This window comes from Hemitrygon akajei, chromosome 1 (assembly GCF_048418815.1).
Source record: "Hemitrygon akajei chromosome 1, sHemAka1.3, whole genome shotgun sequence".
Classification (NCBI taxonomy): domain Eukaryota; kingdom Metazoa; phylum Chordata; class Chondrichthyes; order Myliobatiformes; family Dasyatidae; genus Hemitrygon; species Hemitrygon akajei.
The window spans coordinates 192,237,695-192,262,231 of NC_133124.1; the positions used below are offsets into that span (position 1 = coordinate 192,237,695).

General features: G+C 44.4%; 1 long non-coding RNA gene across 2 annotated transcripts in view; it reads right to left on the minus strand.

Moving 5' to 3' along the window:
• LOC140734321 (uncharacterized) overlaps positions 1-24,537 on the minus strand; it is a 32,561-nt gene that overhangs the window by 4,546 nt on the left and 3,478 nt on the right. The window contains exons 2-4 of one of the 2 annotated variants that reach the window (XR_012100523.1): positions 23,058-23,196; positions 22,349-22,518; positions 439-582 (exon numbers count right to left, since the gene is read on the minus strand). This is a non-coding gene — a long non-coding RNA (uncharacterized lncRNA). Of the gene's footprint in view, positions 1-438; positions 583-11,932; positions 12,239-22,348; positions 22,519-23,057; positions 23,197-24,537 lie in introns of those variants that run through there. The other variant, XR_012100517.1, reaches the window with a different exon arrangement.

Here is a 24,537-nt window from a genome sequence, read left to right on the forward strand (position 1 = left end):
GTATATTGAACAGGTTAAAAATTGTGCAAAAAACAGAAATTATATATATTGAAAAAGTGAAGTGATGTTCAAGGGTTCAATGTCCATTTCAGAATCAGATGGCAGAGGGGAAAAGGCTGTTCCTGAATCGCTGTGTGTGTGCCTTCAGGCTTCCGTACCTCCAACCTGATGGTAACAGTGAGAAAAGGGCATGCCCTGGGTGCTGGGAGTTTATAATAATGGACTTTCTGAGACATTGATACTTGAAGGTGACCTGGGTACTTTGCAGGCTAGTACCCAAGATGGAGCCGAATAAATTTGCAACCCTCTGCGGCTTCTTTCGGTCCTGTGCAGTAGCCACCCGCACCCCCCCCCTCCCATACCGGACAGTGATGCAGCCTGTCAGAATGCTCTCCATGGTACATCTATAGAAGTTTTTAAGTGCATTTGTTGACATACCAAATCTCTTCAAGCTCCTAATGAAATATAGTCGCTGTCTTGCCGCCTTTATAACTGCATCGATATGTTGGGACCAGGTCAGGTCCTCAGAGATCTTGACGCACAGGAACTTGAAACTGCTCACTCGCTCCACTTCTAGATGGACTAGAATATAAAAGCAAGGATGTAACTCTGAGACTTTATAAAGCATTTTTGGGTATAAACGTTTTGAGTATCTTGAGCAGTTTTGGGACTCATATCTAAGAAAGGATGTGCTGACATTGGAGAGAGTCCAAGGGAGATTTACGAGAATGTTCCCAGGAATGAAAGGTTAATGTGTAGTATGGGGAGTGTAGTATGGATGGCTCTGGAGGTTAAACAATGAGGAGGATGATCTCATTGAAAACTTCTGAATAGATACCAATTAGGGAGTTTAAGAGATCAGAGAGAGAGACATTTAAGGACAGAATTTGAAAACTCCAAGCTTAGATCGCTTAATTCACAGCTACCAGATGTAATTATGAAAATTTGGGATGTGGAATTATTATTATTGAAGCTTGTGTTGGCGTTGCCAGCTTAGAGAAGGTCTTGGCTGCGCAGCTGTCTAATAACAACAGTGAAAACAAAGAGTAAGGCTCGCCCAATTGGTACTGTTGAATGACATCAACCTGAATCATTAACACAAGAGATTCTGCAGCTGCTGGAGATCCAGAGTAAAGCACACAAAATGCTGGAGGGCTTGAGCAGGTCAGGCAGCATCTATGGCAGGGTCGACATTTCAGACTGAGGCCCCTCATGAGGTCTGGAAAGAAAGGGGGCAGAAACTAGAATGGCATCTATAAATTTGCTGATGACAGAATTTCAGATGGTGATGAGAGGGGGTACAGGAGTGAGGTAGATCAGCTGGCTGAGTGGTGTTGCAGCAGCAACCTTGCACTCAACATCAGTAAGACCAAAGGACTGATTGTGGTAAGGGTAAGATGAGGGAACACACACCAGTCCACATCAAGAGATCAGAAGTTGGAAGTTGAGTAATTTCAAGTTCCTGGGTGTCAACGTCACTGAGGATCTACCCTGGGCCCAACGTATCGATGCAGTTACAAAGAACGCACAACAGTGACTATATTTCATTAGGAGTTTGATATGTCACCAAAGACACTTGCAAATTTTGACAAATGTACTGCGGAAAGCATTCTAACTGGCTGCATCACTGACTGGTATGGGTGTGAACACTGCCCAAAATTGAAATAAGCTGCAGAAAGTTGTAAACTCAGTCAGATGGCCTCCTCAGCTTCCAGGACGTTTCCAAGGGGTGATACTACAAAAAGGCAGCATCCGTCATTAATGACCCCCATCACCTGGGACATGCCCTTTCTCGTTGTTACCATCGGGAGCAGATACAGGAGCCTGAAGGCACACACTCAATGATTCAGTAGTGGCTCCTTCCCCTCTGCCATCGGATTTCAGAACGGACATTGTGCCCTGAACACTGCCTCAGTACATTTTTCTCTTTTTGCACAGCTTGTACGGTATAGACAGTATTTCTATTCTTACCGTGATTTACAGTATTTATTATTATGTATTGCAATGTACTGCTACCGCATAGCCGCAAATTTCATGACATATGCCAGTGATATTAAACGCAATTCTGAAGAGAAGGGGTAAGAGGGGACTTAGAATGGGGTATAGAAAGAGAGAAGGGAGTAATTAGCAGAAGTTAGAGAAAGCGATGTTCGTGGTGTCAGATTGGAGTCATCTCTTCTCCTCAGCTGCCCATCACTTCCTTTTGGTGTCCTTCCTCCTTCCCTTTTTCCCAAGGGCTACTCTCCTCTCCTATCAGATTCCTGCTTTTTCAGCCCTTTACCTTTTTCTCCCATCACCTCCCAACTTTTTACTTCATTCCCCCTCCCTCACAACCTCACCTACCCTCTCACGTGGTCTCACCCTTATCAAAGTCATGTAGTTGTTGGTGTGATGCTATTACAGCTCAGGGCGTTGGAATTTTTTTTTAGATTATGAGGACACTCAGTCCTCGTTTATTGTCATTTAGTAATGCATGCATTAAGAAATGATACAATGTTCCTCCAGTATGATATCACAAAAACACAAGACAGACCAAAACTAACTTACAAAAATCATATAATTATAACACATAATGTGCAAAGCAATGCCGTAATTTGATACGGGCAGACCATGGACACGGTAAAAGAAAGTCTCAAAGCCCTCGATAGCCCATCATCTCACGTAGACGGTAGAAGTAAGAAAAACTCTTCCTGCCATGAACCTCCAGCGCCGCAAAGCTTCCCGATGCAGCCTCTGGAAGCATCCGACCACAGCCAACTCCGAGCCCGTCCGAGAAACTTCGAGCCTCCGACCAGCCCTCCGACACCGAGCACCATCTCTGCCGAGCGCTTCGACCTCGGCCCCGGCTGCCAAGCAACAGGCAAAGCTGAGGATTCAGGGCCTTCCTCTCCGGAGATTTCTCGATCGCACGGTAGCAGCAGCAGCGAAACAGGCATGTCAGAAGTTTCACCAGATGTTCCTCCGTGCTTCTCACGTCCGTCCCCCATCAAATCAGTATTGTGCACGGCCCCTACTTACGGATAACAGATATTCATTCCTGGAGTGGCCATGCGAACTGCCGTCGCGCCGCCATTTTCTCTGACTATTCAGAGTCCAATTCCGGTGTCCTCTGTAAGGAGTTTATACATCCTTCCCGTGAGCATGTGGGTTTCCTCCAGGTGCTCTGGTTTCCTCCCAAAGTCCAAAGACATACTGGTTGGTGAGTTAATTGGACATTGGAGCTATCTTGTGAATAGGCTAGGGTTAAATTGGTTAGTTGCTGGACAATGTGACTTGTTGGGCTGGAAGGGCCTGTTCTGTGTTGTGCCTCATTAAATAAACAAATTTGATAGATAGACAGATAAATAAGTAAAATTGCATAGCAAGTTATACTTCTTTACCTCTGTCCTCCCCCCAGCTCTTTATTCTGGCTTCTGCTCTTTCCTTTCCTGTCTTGATGAAGGGTCTCAGCCTGAAAGATTGACTCTTTATTCCCCTCCATAGGTGCTGCCTGACCTGCTTTCCTCCAACATTTTGTGTGTGTTAATCTGAATCAATAAAACCGTTTCTCTCTCTGTGCTCCACTGAGCATCTCCAGTGTCAAAATTCACATTGTAAGGTTATCACCACTCCAGAATGCTTCTGCTTTCACTAACAATTCTGTTCACAACCATCTCAAAATGAATAAAATAAAACCCCATTTTGTTAGGGTAATTAGTGACTGCAAATTATCCAAGTGTGAGTGGATGGTAGAAGTTCGTAGGCAGGTGGGAGAGAATGGGTTACAGAGAAAAACAGGGGAATGGGATTAATGGGATTGTTCAGCAGATCAGCATAGACTCAATAGGTTGAACAGCCTTCTTCTCTGAGAACGAATCAGTCTAGTATATCATCCTCTTCTCTCAAAGGGAGTCATTTACTCCTGAGTCAGGTCATTTTGTTTAGAACGCATTGTGTTAGTGGCATGGAGTCACATAGCACAGAAACAGGCCCTTCAGCCCATCTTGTCCATGCCAACCAAGATGTCAACCCAAGCCAGTCCTGTTCACCTGCATATAGACTATACCTCTCTAAACCTTTCCTATCCATGTACAGTTCCATCCCTGCTGTCTTTGAAATGTTGTTATTGTGCCTACCTCAACCCCTTCCTCTGGCAAGTTATTCCATACACTCACCACCCTCTTCGCAAAAAAAAAACTGCTCCTCTGGCCCCCTTTTCACCTTAAACCTTTTCCCTCTAGTTCTCGATTCCCCAACCCTGGGGAAAAGGCCAATGCAGAAATAAGTGAGGAAGGGTGACAGATGGGATTGCTCTGAGTGCTGCCGTGGCCTCAACGGGCTGATCAGCCTCCTCAACCATAAGGCCAGAATTGTGCCTGCTGGTTGGCACTCGAATGGCCCAAAACTGGGCGCCATCCACTCCACAGGCCAGTGACCCAATGCATACTGTATTCCCATTTGCCTGGGAGAGAGGACAATATCCTTCTCATTTTCCTTACAGTTTGAGAAAAACAAACGAGGTGAGGACACAGAGAGACACTTTCCCAGGGAAGGCAATGTTTGTTTGATATAGGCCTAATTAGTGACATCTTTGAGCTGTGGTTATGATTGCTTACTAAATAGATTCTACTATTGCAATTAACTCTGGAATTTCCTGCCCGCATTTCATTTAGATTTCCTTAAATAAATAATTACTCCTACTGCTTATAGTCACCGGAAACTAATATCACTGGAAGCAAATAATAATCTTGTTCAGCACATCGCTGCCTACTGTGCTCACTAAATGAGAACACTTAAGGGGTTTGCTCTTTGGGTCTGCCTTGCTATTTGTAATTTGTGTTGGAAGGTTGCCAGTACTTTTCCCGCTGGAATTAGTTGGTCTGTAGACCTTTCCATGGTATCAGTGAGGCTCTGTGAGCCCAACAGTACCAGATGTTGTCATATTCCTCCCTGGTCCAAGCTTAACTTGTGGTTTCCCATTGGAGATCCAGTGGGATAAGGTAACCACGGATCGGCAGGGAATTCTGTGACTGCCAGGTTCTGGATATGGAGCAGACGGTGTTCAACACCCAAGCAATGCAAACGGACAACACGCCATGGAAATTTGCAGCCATTCAGCCCCTTGTGTTTCACCATGTGAGAAATGCAGGGAACAGCATCTGCCACAATCCGTGGCCTTTTTCAAATTCTCTGAAGCTTTTCATTCCATCATTTGGGAGGGACTGGGGACCCTCCTTCCTCAAATTCAAGTGCCAACAGGGATTTGTTTGGATCTTAGGTCATATTGCACAAGCCATGATCTTAACCGATGGGTCTCTCAGTGAATGAATGAGGGTGTCGAACGAGTGTGCTGTTGAACAGTGGGGGCAGGTTAGGAGAGAGCCTGTGGATGTAGTATGTAAAGTCCCATCCTCTTCTATACTTGGGTGGACAAGTCAACGATGGCTTAGAGCTTGGTCTCTAAGCAAGCAATATCTACATACGACATCTCAGCAGCTGAGGTCTGTGTGGCCTTGGTTCTGGAGTGCAGTCGCTGTTGTTAAATCATTTCCCAATAGTTCTAGAAACATACAAAACTTATAGCACAATACAGGCCCTCCAGCCCACAAAGTTATGCCGAACATGTACTTACTTTAAAATTTCCTTGAGTTACTCATAGCCTTCTATTTTTCTAAGCTCCATGTACCTATCCAAGAGTCTCTTAAAAGACCCTATCATACCTGCCTCCACCACCGTTGCCGGCAGCCCATTCCACACACTCACCACTCTCTGAGTAAAAAACTTACCCCTGATATCCCTTCTGTACCTACTTCCAAGCACTTTAAAACTGTGCCTTCTCATGTTAGCCATTTCAGCCCTGGAAAAAAGCCTCTGACTATCCACACGATCAACACCTCTCATCACCTTGTACACCTCTAACAGGTCACCTCTCATCCTGTGTTGCTCCAAGGAGAAAAGGCCAAGTTCACTCAACCATAGATTAACCCCATTCCTGTGGGTTTATTTGTTTAAATAATGTGAGATACCCATCTATGCTAGTCCCATTTGCCTGAATTTGGACCATATGGGACTAGATTAGATCAGCGTCTTGGTCAGCAGGGACTGGTTGGGCTGAAGGGTTTGTTTCTGTCTCCATAACTCCCTGAGAGGTGCTACATTATGGAGAAAAAGACTAAAAGTGATGGATCAATGGCACAGACTCATTCAATACCAATCTTCTCAGAAATTAGTTGTCAAAAGACCTATTGTTAAAAGCATGGTTTGCACAATATCATAAAGCATATACGATCTAAATGAAAAACACAAGCGAATTCTGCAGATTTTGGAAATCCAGAGTAATACATACAGAATGCTGGAGGGACTCAGCAGGTCAGATAGACCTATAGAAGGGAATAAACAGTCAACATTTCAGACCCTTCAACATTTTGACGTGTAACTCAAGATCCAATTGCATCCCTGTTGGCACCTGAATTTGAGGAAGATCCATAGTTGCTCCCAATTGATGGAATCAAAAGCATCAGAGAATTTGAAAGAGGCCACAGATTGTGGTTGCTGCTTTTCGCTGTGTTTCTCATCTGGTGAAGAACATCTGCACAGTGCAGAGAAATGAATCCATATTGAGGCAGAACCAAGAGGAGGCAGTTGAGGCTGACTGTGCAATAGCCCTCCTTGTGACAGGCAGCTGGAAGACCCTCCGAGATGTTTGCATTTGTCTCCTTTCTTGACGATCACATCATGACTACAGTATCTTTGAGATCCCAGGTATATCCTTAATCTGTCCAATAAGAATGAAGCAGTTCACTGCCAAGTTTAAAACTGCAGGAGGATTGCCGTCTGTTCCAAAGGCTAGGTTGTTTTGGTCAGGGCATTTTCCACCTCTGGTCAGAGTAAGGATTGAGGAATTTTCCCTGGAGAAGAATGAACACTGATGAGATGGTTGAAGAACCTGAGCAAGTGAGAAGGAAAACAAGAGTGTAGCAATGTCAGCCTCTCCAGTTAGAATTACTGTGATAGGACCTGTCATTGAATACCAAAAATGCACCTGGTGTGCGTAACCCTCTCACTGGGCTCGTAGGCAAACTTGACTCGATAGCTAATTCTGCTAACAGTCACTGAACTCAGCAGTGAGAAGGCCATCTTTCAAAAACAATATATGTCTAGGGTGGCCTTGTGTAGCTGGATCCTGGACTTCCTGTCAGATCACCAACAGGTGTTAAGAGTGGGCTCCTTCACTTCACTTCTGACCCTCAACACAGATGCCCCTCAGGGTTGTATCCTAAGCCCTTTAATATCTGTATTCCCATGACTGCGTCACCACTCACAGTTCCAATCTGCTAATTAAATTTGCTGATGATACTACACTGATTGGCCTAATCTCAAATAATAATAAGGCAGCCTACAGAGAAGAAGTCATCACCTTGACACAGTGGTGTCAAGAAAACAACCCCTCCCTCACTGTCACAAAAACAAAGGAGCTGGTTGTGGATTACAGGAGGAATGGAGACAGGCTAACCCCTATTAACATCAATGGATCTGGGGTTGAGAGGGTGAACAGCTTTAAGTTCCTCGGCATCCACATCACCGAGGACCTCATGTGGTCTGCACACACCAGCTGTGTGGTGAAAAAGGCACAACAGCGCCTCTTTCACCTCAGACGGTTGAAGAAATTTGGTATGGGCCCCCAAATCCTAAGAACTTTCTACAGGAGCACAATTGAGAGCATCACTGCCTGGTATGGGAATTGTACCTCCCTCAGTCACAGGACTCTGCAGAGAGTGGTGTGGAGAGCCCAGTGCATCTGTAGATGTGAACTTCCTGCTCTTCAGGACATTTACAAAGACAGGTGTGTAAAAAGGGTCCAAGGGATCACTGGGGACCCAAGTCACCCCAACCACAAACTGTTCCAGCTGCTACCATCCGGGAAACGGTACCGCAGCATAAAAGCCAGGACCAACAGGCTCCGGGACAGCTTCTTCCACCAGGCCATCAGACTGATTAATTCATGCTGATACAACTGTATTTCTATGTTATATTGTCGTATGACACATAGACAGTAGGGACGCAACATCCATGGTGAAGCCCGACCAATGGAGGGCTAAGTTATTGATGGTTTGAAATGACTGAATCATTGACCCAGTGCAGTTAAGGAGTTTTGCTTTGTGCTAAGTGAATGGTTCTTTGCAGTGAGTGAACAATGCATTTTTTAGCAAGCATGTAAAGTATTACAGTGTAAGTGATGTTTTGAAGGGACCAGTTGATGCTTTGCAGTGAGCGTGTAATGTTTTAAAGTGACTGAGTGATGATCTATTAGTGCTGAATGATGAATTGATAGTGGTAAGTGATGATTTGTTAGTGATGAATGATGTTTTGGTAAGTGAGTGATATGTTCAAACGAATTCCTGATGCTTTCAGGTCATTGAATGATGCCTTGTGAAGTAGGTGTATGTTTGTTACAGGAGAATAAGACTTTGTGGAAAGTGAAATATGCATTGTTAAGAATGAATTAAATTTTGAAATGTGAGGATTCTTTGCAGTTAGTGAACTATGTTTCATATTGTTTAAATGATGTGGTTTGAGCATGGCTACCATGGAGTATTGCATTTCACTTAGTTTTATAGATAAGTTCCCTAAACTTTGCAATGGTAAACAGCAGTAATAAATGAGTATCAGACTGCCAGGTAGTTGTGTAATGAGCCACAATTGGTTAATTAAGTGAGATAGAAGGCTGTTACCTAAGGATATAAAACTGAAGCCTGAACAAAATGTGTGTTGTGTTTATTGCTCATTTAAATCAGACTTCTCAAAGTTCAGCTCCAAGGAAATGCAGGTTTTAGTAAGCAAGAAAGCGCTATGGTGACGGAATTAGATAAACTGATTTTTAAAAAATAAATAATTTTAAAGTGGCATGAAGAATGTGGGAGTTGATGGAAATGACAGTGACCTTTGGTGACCATGCCCACAGGAAGTGATTGCAGCTTGAGCCTGAGCTTAGCTAGTGAAGAGGAGAGGTACCTGGATACGTGGAAGTATGATCTGGCCACACTGTACTGTAGAATGATTGTTCATTTAGCTGTGACTGAGTGAGGCAGGTATGGGGATCCAGAATTGGTGTCGCATTGCCCTCAGCTCCAGGGTTCTTGCAGCTGCTGTGGACGAGGGCAGAGGCTGCAGGGGCACTGTGCAAAGTGACTACAGCGCTGTGCTACAGTGCAGCCATTTAGGTTGGGAAATGGACCGATCGCAGTTTGGTCATTCGAACAATGCAGTTCTCCGCGGACAAGGTCACAAGTGCTCAAGGCTGCCCACTTGGAGCGAGGGTTCAGAACTACAAAAACACTATGGCTAAAAAAAGCACCCCAATGCCTCTACTTCCTCGGAAAGCTAAGGAAGTTTGGCACATTCCTGTGGGCTGTCAGCAATTTTCACACATGCACCATAGAATGCATCCTTTCGGGATGCGTGATGGCTCTTTGTGGCGTGCGCTCTGCCCAAGACCAGAAGGAGTTGCAGAGAGTTGTGGACAGAGCTCAGCTTCCCCTCCAAGAATCCTGTCCACATTTCCTGCTGCCTTGGGAAGGCAGCCAAGATAATCAACAACCCCTCCCACCCCGGACATTCTCTCTTCTCCCCACTTCCTTCAGGCAGCAGATACAAAAGCTGAAGAACACATAGTGTCAGGCTCAAGGACTGATTCGATCACACTGTTATAAGATTCTTGAACGGACCTTGGGTCGATAAAGATGAACTCTAGACTTCATAATCTACCTGATCATGGACTCTGCATCTTACTGTCTACATGTAATGCACTTTCTTTGTAACTCTGGTTCTATATTCTGCATTTTGATATTGATTTTTCTTTTCTATTACCTAGAAACAGCTCTATTTCTATCTTCATTATCTCTTTTTCCTCCTTTTCGGGGTTCTTTTGAAGACCCTGACCTGGAGTTCCATGCTGACTTTGGTTCTTTGCGGAAATAGGACCTGATCTCAGGTCCTCACGACCGGCCGCTATTCGATATGCCAAGGACACGGCCTGGAAGACTAGTGCGCCTTCAGGGCGCCAGATTTTCATGGCTTTGGAGGCGGGCGGATTCGAGGTTGGTGCCGCTGCCTGATGTGTCGTAGGAGTACACGGAAGATCGAGAACAGCAGCCTGGCCGTTAGCTGCGTGCCCAGAGACCTGAGTTCTTTGGGCACAGAGCTCAGAAAAAGCGATGCAACAAACTTTCAACACTATAAATCGGCGAGTTGTCCCCTCTCACTGTGAAACAGGGACAACTCTTTTTTCCCTTATTAGGGGGAGAGAGAGAGCCTGTGGGATGTCGAATACCAGGTGAATGAGTAGTCCTTAGGGTACCGCAAGTCTGTGTCTTTATTGATGTTTTGCTGCACGCTCAAGTGCCCGGTGGAGGGTGCAGATGCTTTTTTGCTGTTGGGGGGGCATCGCTTTGCTGCTGCTTATGCGTTGGGGGGGAGCTGGGGAGGTTGGCTTTGGGTTCTAACATTTAACTGTCGTTCATTCTTTGGGGCACTCCTCTGTTTTCGTGGATGTTTGCAAAGAAAAAGAATTTCAGGATGTATTTTGTATAAATTTCTCTGTCATTAAATGTACCTATTGAAATAATCTGTCTGGATAACATAAAAATTAAGTTTATCACTGCATCTCGATTCGTGTGAAAATAATAAACCAATTCCCAATTATCAGAACGTTTTCAGAGAGTTAAGGAGGAACAGGGTAGGAGGGGAAGGATCCACCTGGGAACCAATGACGTGGACAGGATGAAGAAGGACGTTCAGAGCAGAATGTGAGCAGCTGGGGTCCAAATTTAAAAAGCAAAATCACAAAGGTACCTCAATTACCACCTGAGCCCACCGTAAGTCGGCATGGGGTCAATAAGATCCAAAAGTTGGAAGAGTGGCTCAGAGACTGGTGTGTGAGAAACAGGCTTCAATTCACAGGCCGCTGGTATCGGTGACGGGGAAAGGCCGTGATGTTCACTAGGACAGGCTTTGTTTGCAATAACTTGGGCTGCAGGTGAGGCTTTAAACTAATCACCTGGTTAGGCAATGGTGGTCTAGGTTCTGATGAGGCAAAATTTAAGAGGTTAAAGAGAAAGGAGAAAGTGATAGTGCGGGGGAGCGAAATAGGTAATGATGGGCAGTTCGTCAGGGAGGGCAAGAGCTTATGAACAATGATTAAATCTCCAGTCAGTTAGGGCAGAGAAAAATAGTGCAAGGGCAAAACTGAAGGCTCTTTACATGAACGTGGGCAACATTAGAAACAAGGCTGGTAGAGATGTAGTTGCAAGGTGAAAAAGATTGGGAATTAAATATTTTAGAAGACAGAACTAAAACAAAGAGAAATCCACTCAAAACGTTGGAGGAACTCATCAGTTCAGGCAGCATCTATAAAATAACAGTCCTGATGAAGGGTCTTGGTTCGAAATGTCGACTGTTTATTCATTTCCATGGATGCTGCCTGCTGAGTTCCTCCAACATTTAGTGTGTTACTCTGGATTTCCAGCATCTGCAGAATCTCTTGTGTTACTGACAAAAAGAGATGGGGCTGTGGAGATTTAAAAAAAACAACTGTAATAAGGGCAGCAGAGAGAAGGATTCCTAACTCAGGAGATTAAGTTCAAGAGAGCAGGGAGAAGACTACTTGTATACATACAAATCCTAGAGCAATGGGGGTAATGTTGGGCATAGAGCAAAATTAAAGGTCTATGTAACAAGGGTGGATAACCTTAATGTACAGATGGACTCAGCAAACAAAATGCACAGGCATGGAAGGATGCAGATGAATTTATAAAGAGTTTTGTAGATCAGCATGTTCAAGAATTTGGGAATTCCTATTCGGAATTTCCAATTCGGGAAGGAGCTACTTTGGATCTATGTAATTAGGATGTATCGGTCGAAGATCTGATCATTAAGTGAGCTTTTGTGATCAACCTATGATACAACTTTATTTAACGTACTTATTACACCACCGGCCTTTGGGACAGCAATTAGCTCCTCTATCTCTGGCAGTGTTCAGGGCTTTCTTTGGCGTTTCAGTAACTTAGTCTCGGTTTTCACCACTGTCAGTCATGCCAGTCCCATGCGAAGACTCCGGAATGCTGTCACAATCAGATGTAGAAAGTGGCCAGTGACGTCGTGGCATCCAGACTTCCAGGCAAATGGTCTCGGGTTCGAATCCAGCTGGCTCCTTGCCCGCTTTCCACCCGTGCTGAGTTGAGTGTTGAGCTGGCAACTTAGCCTTGCAAAAAACAGACAAACAGTAAAGAAATGGCAAAGTTGCTGCCCGGTGTGCCAAAGGGCACAGAGAGGAGCAACAACAACAGATGTGCAAAGATTCTTCGTCGCTGCTTCCCGAACAATTTTGTTTTACCAGTCAGGGTTGTCAGCCCTGAGCTGAACCCTCGCCCCTGGGTGTCCGGTGGGCCACTCTCAGTCTGGCCTCTACCCTTTGACCTGTTTGGCATGGGTGACCCAACCAAGAGAAAAGCACAAAGCCCTGACTCCAGGCAGCACAGACTCTGGATCATTGAGGCTTGCAGGCCTCCAAACCACGATATTCCTAGAGGAATTTTATTTAAAGATTTAAAATAACCAGGTTAAATCTGAAATAAGGGTCTAAAATCTGAACAAAACAGGGTATGTTCCTTGAGTTGGCTGTAGTAGTTTGGGAAACTATATTGAAAGGAATATATCTTTAAACCAGCCGTGGACTAACGTTTAAAGAAGAACTACAAAAATTGCGAGTAGCATATTTCTCCCTTGAAGCAAGAAAAAGAAAACAGGAAAAGTGGTTTGGCCACAGATATCAAAGAAAACGTTGTATATCACTGCCAAGAGAAGTACTGGACGCCTGGGGAACAGGAAAAGAATTCAGAAGTTCGAGCTGTGGGGTTGATATTGAAGAGAAAAGTGGAAAACAAACATGGAAACGGATTGTGAGAACTTCTGTGGATATATTAAAGAGAATAGAGCTGCAGAAGTAAAAGTTGGTGCTTTATTGTGCCAGAGAATAAGGCCACGGCAGAGAAATAATTGAGTGTGGAGTGCATTACAGATAGTGTGCATTGCCCAACAATGAGTGTGCAAAGCCTAGCAGTGTGTGACATCCTGCCATGAGTGTGCAGCACCCCACAGCAAATGTGCCAAGCACAACTGTGAGTGTGCAAAGTCCTGCAGCAAGTGTGCAACACCCAGCAGTGGGTGAGCGACAGTCCTACCGTGAGCATGTGACATCCCACAGCAAGTGTACTACGTGCAACATCGAGTGTGCAATGCCCAGCAATGAGTGTGAGGTGCCCCATGGTGAGTAAGGATTAACACTCCGTGTTAACCAGAGTGAGTGTGCAATGTCCCATGGTGTGTGCACAACACCTTGTGGTAAGTGTGTGGCACTCAGTAGAGTGCAATGCACAGTAATGTGAATGCAATGCCACTCTATGAATGTGCAAAGCCCTATAGAGTGTGTGGCAACACACTAGTGAGTGTGCAACATCTCAAAGAGGGTATGTGATGCTCAGAGTGAGTGTGTGAAACCCAGCAGTGAGAGTGCCACATCGAACACCAAACGTCCACACCTAACAGTCAGTGGAAATCTCACAGTGACTTTGTGGGACCCTCAGTGAACCCTACAGTGAGTGTGCAAGGCCCTTCAATGTGTATGATGTGCCAAAGTGCAATTGTAGAACACTCACAATCAGTGTGCAACACCCTCAGTGTGTATGCAATGCCCCAGTGTAAGTGTGCACCCGCTGTGAGTGTATAGCTCTGTGGTTTGTCTTCTTTTAATAACAATATCTCAAAAAATTTTGTTTTCCTCTTCATAATTCATTGTCAGGGTACCCATAAAATTAGTTTCTGACTATCGACACTTGAATCTTATGAGTATTAAGGACAGTTTATATTGCACAGGCCATGGCTTCTGCAGTGGTAGTGTGCAGTGATATCACAAACCACGGCCTGCACTAACTACAGTGACAGAGAACAGTCCGTCTGTGGTACCCTTACACTACAAGCCCACAAACCATGGCCTGTGCTCACCATAGTGACAGAGAACAGCCAATCTGTGGCACCCTTACACCACAAGCCCACAAACCACCACCTGTACTCACTATAGTGACAGTGAACTGTCAGCTGATGGTCATGGAGTCGTATAGCACGGAGAAAGGCCTTTCAGCCAGCTGGTTCATGCCCACCAAGATGTCTGCTCAATCTGGTTCTACTTGCCTGTGTTTTGCCCACAACCTTCTAAACCTTTCTTATCTAAGCATCTGTCCAACTATTTTTTTTAATGTTGTTATTGTACCTGCTTCATCCACTTCCTCTGGCAGCTCATTCCACATACGATCACCCTCTGTGTAAGATAGCTGCTCCCCAAGTTCCTATTAAATCTCTCCCCTCACTTTAAATCTATACCCTCTTGTTCTTCATCCCCCAACCCTGTGAAAAGAATGAATATATTCACCCAATCTATGTCCCTCATGATCTTATACACCTCAATAAGATCACTTCCCTGTCACCTACACTCCAAAGGAAAAACCCCTAGGCCTTATATCACACACTGCAGACAACGTGTTCCTTATAGCCAGTCTGCTGAGGTGACTGGGCAAGATCAGCTCCGTCTCCTGGCCCTTCCAGTATACTGCACCCAGTGCTGCTGAGCTGAAGAGAGTTTCAACAGTGTTTATGTGAGAACAGTTCTCAAACTGTAAAACGGCTTGGTCACCCTTCCTGAAGCACCCCTTGCTCTGCGACAGCTATCTTCGGCGATTGGCACTGAATTAAAGCTGCAGTCTGCCGGACAAAAAGCTTCAACTGAGGCAGCTCTGCATTTTACAACAGTTTAACCTTGGATGCAACCTGCTGTGCTACTCAAAACTGCGAAATCATGGTAATGCCTGCTCCTTTGACTCTATGTCAAAGACCCCATGACTCTGATGGAGGGTCTTGGCCCAAAACGTCAACCAACCTGATGAAGGGTCTCGGGTTGAAACATCAACTGTTTACTCATTTCCATAGGGGCTCCCTGAACTGCTGAGTTCCTCCAGCATTTTGTGTGGGTTGCTCCTCATGACCCTACAGTGTAGGAGGGCAAGAAACCCAGGCCAATATTTATCCCTTAAACTCTGTCACTAGATAGATAGATAGATAGATACTTTATTCATCCCCATGGGGAAATTCAACTTTTTTCCAATGTCCCATACACTTGTTGTAGCAAAACTAATTACATACAATACTTAACTCAGTAAAAAATATGATATGCATCAAAATCACTATCTCAAAAAGCATTAATAATAGCTTTTAAAAAGTTCTTAAGTCCTGGCGGTAGAATTGTAAAGCCTAATGGCATTGGGGAGTATTGACCTCTTCATCCTGTCTGAGGAGCATTGCATCGATAGTAACCTGTCGCTGAAACTGCTTCTCTGTCTCTGGATGGTGCTATGTAGAGGATGTTCAGAGTTATCCATAATTGACCGTAGCCTACTCAGCGCCCTTCGCTCAGCTACCGATGTTAAACTCTCCAGTACTTTGCCCATGACATTGCCCGCCTTCCTTACCAGCTTATTAAGACGTGAGGCGTCCCTCTTCTTAATGCTTCCTCCCCAACACGCCACCACAAAGAAGAGGGCGCTCTCCACAACTGACCTATAGAACATCTTCAGCATCTCACTACAGACATTGAAGGCAGATCTTCTGCTGTGTAACCTTGATGAACCATGCTTGCTTACCATGAGATTCACCAGGATGTTGCCTGGATTGCAGGAGTTTAGTTATGAGGAGAGATTGAGTGCGCTGACTTTAGAAAAAAAGAACTGATAGAAGTATACAATTAGAGTAGATAGTCAAACTGGTTTTCCCACGTTAGGGGCATCAAAAACAAATGGGCAAAAGGGTTAAAGGAAGGAGATTTAAAGAGGATCTAAGATGTTTTACAGAGAGTGGTTGATATCTAGAATGCATTGCAAGAGGATGTGGAGGAATGACCTTAAATATGTGCATTAAATGAGAGGCATTTGGTCAGGCACTTAAACCAGGCTTAGCAGGACACAATTTTAACACAAGTAAAAGAGTTTAATGTAAATTGGCTAAAAGATTAGCTTGGATGCATTGGGCTGAAGAGATTTTTTTCTGTGCTGTTGACTCTACAAGGCCCATAGACCATAAGACATTGGAGCAGAATTAGGCCATTCAGCCCATCGAGTCTGCTCTGCCATTCCATCATGGCTGATCCCGGATCTCAGTCACCCCCATACACCTGCCTTCTCACCAATCAGGAAACTCTCAACTTCCGCTTTGAATATACTCATGGGCTTGTCCTCCTCCGCAGTCTGTGGCAGAGCATTCCACTGGCTAAAAACATCCTTCCTTACCTCTGTTCTAAAGGGTCGCCCCTCTATTCTGAGGCTGTGCCTCTGGTTCTGGATACCCGCTCCATAGGAAACATGCTCTCCACATCTGCCTTATCTAGTCCTTTCAACATTCAATGAGATCCCCACGCTTTCTTCTAAATTCCAGTGAGTACAGGCCACTTCTGAAAAATATTCCGAATGTATTCTACTGGTTACAAACTGCTCTGGGAGGCCCTGAATTTGTGAAATGGTACTGTAGTTAAGTTTGTGGCTGAGTAACGCAGAGGCCCGAATGAAGAAGGCAGGGGCCTGAGCAGCAGCTGTGGAAGTTAAATTCAGTTATCTGTAATTTTAAAAAGCAGCTGGTCTCGGTAATGACGGCTCCAAAGCTACTGAATTTGCCTTGAAATCCCATCTGGTTCACTGAAGTCCGTCAGGGGAGGAAGCCTGCTGTCCTAACCCGTATCGGCTTGACTTCAGTCCCACCAATGTAGCTGTCTCTTAAATGGGCCAGAAAAATAACACTCAGTTCAGGGTAGTTAGAGATGGGCAAACTTCCCAGCGAAGTTTATATCCTGAAAAGATTGGCCACTTTGTTAGGGATCACCTGTACCTAGTGAAGTGGCCACTGAGTGTTTGTTTCTGGCTTTCTGTTGCTCTAACCCATAAACTTCAATGATTGACGTGCTGCGTGTTTAGGGATGCTCCTCTGCACTCCGCTGTTGTAACATGTCGCTATTTGAGTTACTGCTGCCTTCCTGTCAGCTTGAACCAGTCTGGCCGTTCTCCTCTGATCTCTCTCATTAACAAGACGCTTCCACCAACAGAACTGCCGCTCGCTGTATGTTTCTGTTTTGCGCACCGTTCTCTGTGAGCTGTAGAAACTGTCGTGTGTGAAAATCCCAGGAGATCAGCAGTTTCTGAGATACTCAAACCACCCCATCTGGCACCAACATGGTCAAAGTCGCTGAGATCACATTCCTTCCCCATTCTGATGTTTGATCTGAACAACTGAATCTCTTGACCATGTCTGCATGCTTTTATGCATTGAGTTGCTACCCCATGATTGGCTGATTAAATATTTGCGTTAACAAGCGGGTGTACAGATGTGCCTAATAAAGAGGTCACCGAGTGTAGTACCTCCTTTTTTATTTCACTAAACAATTGCAGCAGCATTAGATAGGTTACGATTTTCATTTTAAGTCTTTAGAGTATTCTATTGCGGTTTGCAACCAATGTTACTTTTGATGTGCATTTCCTATCATTTGGAGACCCAGGTCCACCACAAACCACTACACAGCAAGATCCCACAAATAACTAATGTGTATATGGCCAAATATTTTGTTTTTCTTCACTAGAATTGGTTAAGAATGCAGGGTGCCCCTACTTTATAATGACATTGTGAGACTGATTGCATCCTCAGATTTTACTGAAATGTCAGCCTTGTCTTAGAGGAGGCAGGATTTAAACCATTTGAACCAGACAGGTGCACAGAGGAGTACACTCTGGCGCAGAATTTGCATTTAGATATTATCTTTTGCCATTATTACTTGTAAAAAGTGACAGAAATTTGTAGAAACTTCATACATGCAATTAATCACAAAAATCCAGAGCGTGCCAGTACTGAGACCCTGTCCTTATAGAGTGCTGGTATAGCCTGCACGCACCCAGGGCCTAGTAGCAAAAGCAGCATATGCTATGGGCCCCGCATTTTCGAGGGCCCTGCACTAAACGCTTGCAAGCTGCAGTCTGGTGAAATCGGCATCTCTCACCGTATTCTCACGACGATCTGGGGACGCTGTTGTTTTCATGTCGGGGGAGCTGCACGCTGCATGGTGTGTGTGTGTGTGCAGGTGTCTGCTGGCTCCTTGCTGTGTCATCGTGACCTTTGTGCTGTCTGCCATGCTCCAAGCCGCTGCAGCGTGCGCCACTGCGGTGAGCCTGCGACAAGGAATGTGCGACCCAACAGTTTTATGTGACCCCGTTCACGATTCCTCATTTTTTTCCTGATCTTAGGCAGTCCGAACCAGCTCAGGAACATACAAGATCGGATTAGACTGTGAGTTTTGTGTTGCTTAACGTGTCGGTTCCCACCTTGTCAGAGAAATGGAGACTGAACAAAAGTATTGGCACACACTTCTAGAGCAAATTATTGAAGTTGTAAAGTTTTTAGCAGAACCAGGCCTTTCATTTCGGGGTAGTGATGAAACTGTTGGCTGTCCTCATAATGGAAATTACTTGGGGTTGTTAGAATTACTGGCCAGGTTTGACCCGTTCCTGGCAGAGCATATAAATGCTCATGCAGACAAAGGAAGGGGACATAAATCATACCTATCTAAAACAACATGTGAGGAACTCATCAATCTGATTGGATCCAGCATACTGGATCACATTATCGGTGAAGTGAAGAAATACAAGTATTATTCTGTTTCACTGGATTCTACTCCAGATATATCTAATGTGGACCAGCTGACTTTGACTGTGCGCTATGTTTTGTCATCTGGACCAGTGGAAAGATTTGTGAAGTTTTTGGATATGGAAGGTCATAGTGCTGAACAGCTCGCTCAAAGTTTACTTGACTTTTTAAAGGAAAATGACATTGATACAAAAGACTGCCATGGTCAGAGTTATGACAATGTCAGCAACATGAGTGGCAAGTACAGTGGCTTACAAGCACGAATTAAAGAGCCGAATGAGTTTGCGGATTACATTCCATGTTTTGCACAGTCACTAAATTTGGTTGGAAAATGTGCTGCTGAAAGTTGTCCAGAAGCATTCATTTTCTTTCAATTTGTAGAAAGCCTGTACACATTTTTTTCTGCTTCTACTTATGGGTGGGATCTCCTTTCTGCTGCATTATCTGATGGTGGTGCTCATTGGCCCATTGTGAAAAGAATGTCAGGTACCAGGTGGTCAGCTCGTGCAGATGCAACAAAAGCTTTTCTGCAATAAAACAAGTCTTGGATGATGTTTGAAATAACAATGATCAGAAGGCAGAGTGTCGACAACAGGCTCATGGACTACTTTCAACAATGATGAAGTTGGAAACAGGAATAATGGTCATATTGTGGGATTAAGTATTACAGTGTTTTCAAATGACCAGTGCTTCTTTGCAATCTTCTGGCCAAGACTTGAACACAGCTTGTGCACTCTATGAATCCTTGCATGGATTTATTCAAGCTATGCAGTCTTCTTTTTCAGGCATTGAGCAAAAAGCCAAGGATCTGACTAAATGTGAAGATTATCAACAGCAAACTCGAAGAAAACACAAGCAAAATCGCGCGTTTAATGATTTCAGTGGTTCCAGCACTTGTTGAATCTAAAACGCCTTCTCAGAAGTTTAAAAGCTGAACGTTTCTTGCCATTATTGACAGCTTGCTTTCTGCCCTGTCAAAAAGGCAGAAAGCTTATCTAAAGGTGAATGGTGTTTTTGGATTCCTTCATCAGTTACAGTCGTATATACCTGAAGAGATTGTAAAGAGGTCATCAAATCTTATTAAATCGTATCCGGAAGATCTGGAAGAAAGTCTTGATGAAGAATTTGTGCAGTTTAGTGAACTGTTGAAAACTGATCTTGCTTCCCATATTGGCGCCAAACAAGAGCTTGTAGAGTTAAAGCTGTACCGTTTGATAACTGACAATTCTTTGGAGTCATGTTTTCCAAATGTAGAAAATGCCTTGTGCATCTATTTGTCACTCATGGTTACCAACTGCAGTGGAGAACGCTCATTTTCAAAACTGAAAAGGATTTAAAATGAACTAAGGAGCACCATGGGTCAAAACAGATTGAACAATCTCACTCTAATGAGCATTGAACATGAACTTCTGTGTGAAATAGACATTTCCAGTATCATCAACAAATTTACTCGTGCTAAATCTAGAAAATGTAACTTCTAAATTGCAAACACGAGGAAATCTGCAGATGCTGGAAATTCGAACAACACACACAAAATGCTGGTGGAACACAGCAGGCCAGGCAGCATCTATAAGGAGAAGCACTGTCGACATTTCGGGCCGAGACGTCCTGACGAAGGGATCTGACGAAGCATCCTGAAAGGACGCTGCCTGGCCTGCTGTGTTCCACCAGCATTTTGTGTGTGTTGTTTTAACTTTTAAATTGTAGTTTTGTCACTTCTGACATTTGAAATTGATACTATTACTGAAGTGTCAGACATTTGTCGTATTATCTGGCTGTATAGCAAATGAAAAAAATTGAATTACTTTACTATGCAAGTAAATAATTTATGTGTTAATACTTATGTGCATATTTTTAATGTAGAGCCCCTTCATAACATATGCTACAGGCCCCGCACTGGTTTAATCTGGCCCTGCACACACCAAGTCAAAATCTTTAATCACAGACTTCTTTTCCATCTTATTCTCAAAATGACAACACAGTGAGTTAGATGCAGAACACAGCACCCTAACTTATGGGAGTCTACACCCGACAACATGAACATTGTGAGAGGCTGCAGATGCTGGAAAGATGGCTGGATGAACTAGATGGGTCAGACAACATCTGTGGGGGAAAATGAACAAGGGTACCCAGGAAGATGAACCAGTCCTGATGAAACGTCTTGGCCTGAAAGGTCAGCTGTTCATTTTCTTCCGCCGATGCTGCCTGGCCTGCTGAGTTTCTGTAGCATTTATGCGTGTTGACATGAACGCTGAATTGAGAAGGCAAGACAGCGGCTATTCTTCATTAACACTCTGAAGAGATTTGGCACATCAACAAAATACATTCAAAAACCTCTATAAATGTACCGTGGAGAGCATTCTGACAGGCTGCATCACTGTCTGGTATGGAGGGGCTACTGCACAGGACCGAAAGAAACAGCGGAGGGTTGTAAATTTTGTCAGCTCCATCGCAGATGTACGCAGACATCTTCATGGAGCGGTGTTTCAGAAAGGTAGTGTCCATTATTAAGGACCTCCAGCACCCCAAGGCATGCCCTTTTCTCACTGTTACCATCAGGTAGGAGGTACAGAAGCCTGAAGGCACACATTCAGCGATTCAGGAACAGCTTCTTAACCTTTGCCATCTGATTCCTAAATGGACATTGAACCCTTGGACACTACCTCACTTTTTTTAATATATATTTTATATATATATATATTTATATTATTTCTGCTTTTTTCATGATTTTTGATTTATTCAATATATGCATACTGTATTTATTTATTACTATTATTATTTTATTTTGTTTTTTTTTTCTTCTATATTATGTATTGCATTGAACTGCTGTTGCTAAGTTAACAAATTTCACGTCACATGCTGGTGATAATAAACCTGATTCCGATTCTGAATTCTCCAATTTCACATAACCATCTCCCCCTCTGTCCCTCCTCTCTCCTCCATTTGATTCCTTTTCCCATCGTTACGATACGCACCCAACTATGCCAGCTTCTGTGGTTTCGACGCTCTAACCCTCTGGAGTGTGGATAGCTGGGGTGGCCCTTTTAAGGATTCAGGACCATCCTACTAATTGGCAGCTATGTTTTGGTGCCAGGATTTCAATATTTAAGGAGCACCTGGATGGAGGTTCAGTGCTCAATCCTCAACTCTACTTGGATTGTTGTCTAGCATCTAGTTTAGTACCCCGTTCTCATGTTAGTCTCACATCATGTCTGGATTCCAGTCTCGGTTACTCCAGCATTTGGTCCAACAATCCTCACCTGGGTCTCTCATCACATCATCAGATACTACCATCTGCAACCCTTTGTTGCCTCCACCCGTCACCTCCCATCATCCTCTCCCACGCCTGACTCCATCTGCCAGTCATTCCCTCTTCACCCGGATCCACCTATCGCTTTACAGCTCTGGCTCCGCCCCTCCCCACTCATTGGCTATCTCCCCTCTGCTCTGTCCAGTGGAAGGGTCTCGATCCAAAATGTCGCCTGTCCATCGCTAATCACAGCTGCTGCTTCGTCCGCTGAGTTCCCCCAGCAGCTCACCTTCTGACTACAGTGATTTAGTTCACGCTGTGGTTTTAACGACTTACCATGACATCATTACCGATGAACCACCTCTGTGGTCCTGAGAGTTGGCTTCATGTCTGCAGAGTGATGAAATAGCAGCTGAACTTCGGTTTAGTGGGAATCATTTTCAGGTTTATGATTTTTCATTCTTTGGCTTAATCCAATGTCTGTGAAGCAATCCCTATTTTGTTCTCTATGGAATAAAAAAAACACACATGAATTTAGGCCCCTCAAACTTCTCTGTCCTTCATCAAGATCATGGCTGGTCTTCAGCCTTGGCCCCATTTTCCTGCACCGTCCCGATATCCTCTGATTCTCAGAAATCTGTCCACCTCTGTTCTCAACTAATTCAGTGATCGAATCCCCAGAGATTTTTACAATTCATCAGCCCTGGGTGCAGCAATTCTGTTCAAGTCCCAAATGGTTCTCGCATTTACTGTGAATGCCCACAAGAAAACGAATGTCAGGATTGTAGGTGGTGACATATTCTGTATGTACTTTGAAATTTGAACTTTATAAACTCCTCGGCCATGGGAATGTCGAGCCACTCAGCCACTGGCGAGCCCTGTAAGAACTTGGCAAGTTTCGAAGCGGTGGCACTCATTCTTCTCGACACAGACCAGCCCACTCAATACCCCCGGTACTGAGACCCACCCCAAGGAAGCAGGTTAATTTGTAACTATTCCCCCAAAATCCAGTCTGCTGACCACTCTCGACGGGATTTGCCCTTACCTTATCCACGTCCAAGGGATCACCCACAATATGCCAGTGCCAGAGATAAAACAGAAGTCCCAAGGGTACCCACGGAATCTACTAAACAGCCCTCCAAATGCCCAATTTAGGAACAGCAACAAGGCCTCCTCATTTTGACCTGTAGAAGGAGGCAACAAAGGGCTTGTGTTACACAAAGCTGTTGCAAGGGCTGGAATTTTCTTCCCTGGAATGTAGAAGATTAAAGGGTGATCACGTCATGGGGTATAAGATCATGAGGGGCATAGAAAGGGTGGAAGCACATTGCCTTTTTCCCCAGGAAAGGCTGCGAGAAACAAGAGGGCACACGTTTAAGATCAGAGGCAAGAGGTTGAAAAGGGACAGCTTCTTCATGGAAGAGGTGGTGCATACTTACAATGAGCTGGCACAAAAAGGAGGGCATATCAGCAGAAGCTAAAAGCCATCTACGGAAGCACCCCTACATGGATAGGGGAGGTTTAAAGAGCTCTGAGCCAAAAGCAGGCCATTGGGACAAGCTCACTGGGCAACACAGTAGCCATGAACAAGATAGGCTCAGGGCCTGTTTCCATGTGGTACGACTCTATGGCTCTAGTCCATGCTGACTACAGACATCTATCCTACATTAATAATCCTGTTTATTCTCTGAACAGTCCCATGACTTGCACCGGATTCTAACCCTGCCCTGTACACTAGAGTTAGCTTACAGTTTCCAACAAATTGTGGAGATGTAGGAAGAAACAGTAGCAGCCGGGAGAAGCACTCAGGGAACATAAGACCAAAAGACACAGGAACACAATTAGGCCATCTGACAAGCCCTTCAATCCCAGAATCATTTTTGTGAACCCCCTTTGAACCTTTTCCAATGTCAGCATATCCTTTTTCAGATGAGGGGCCCAAAACTGCTCCCAATACTCCAAGTGAGGCCTCACCAGTGCTTTATAAAGCCTCAACAATACATCTTTGCTTTTATATTCTAGTCCTCTCAAAATGAATGCTACAATGCATTTGCCTTCCTCACCACTGACTCAACCTGCAAGTTAACCTGTGGGGAATCCTGCACAAGGGCTCCCAGTCCCTTTGCATGTCAGATTTTTGAATTTTCTCTCCATTTAGAAAATGGTCTACCCTTTTATTTCTTCGTAGGAAGTGCATGACAATAGACTTCCCAACACTGTAGTCTGTTATTTCTTTGCCCATTCTCCTGATCTGTCAAAGTCCTTCTGTCGCCTCTCTGCTTCCTCAGAACTACCTGCCCCTCCACCTATCTTTGTATCAACCACAAAATTGGCGACAAACCCATCAATTCCATCATCCAAGTCATTGACATATAATGCAAAAAGAAGCAGTCCCAACACAGACTCCAGTGGACTACCACTATTCACCAGCAGCTAACCAGACAAAGGTCCCTTTTCCCCACTCTTTGCCTTCTGCTAATCAGCCACTGTTTATCCATCTATGGAGAAGAGTACAGTCAATTTTT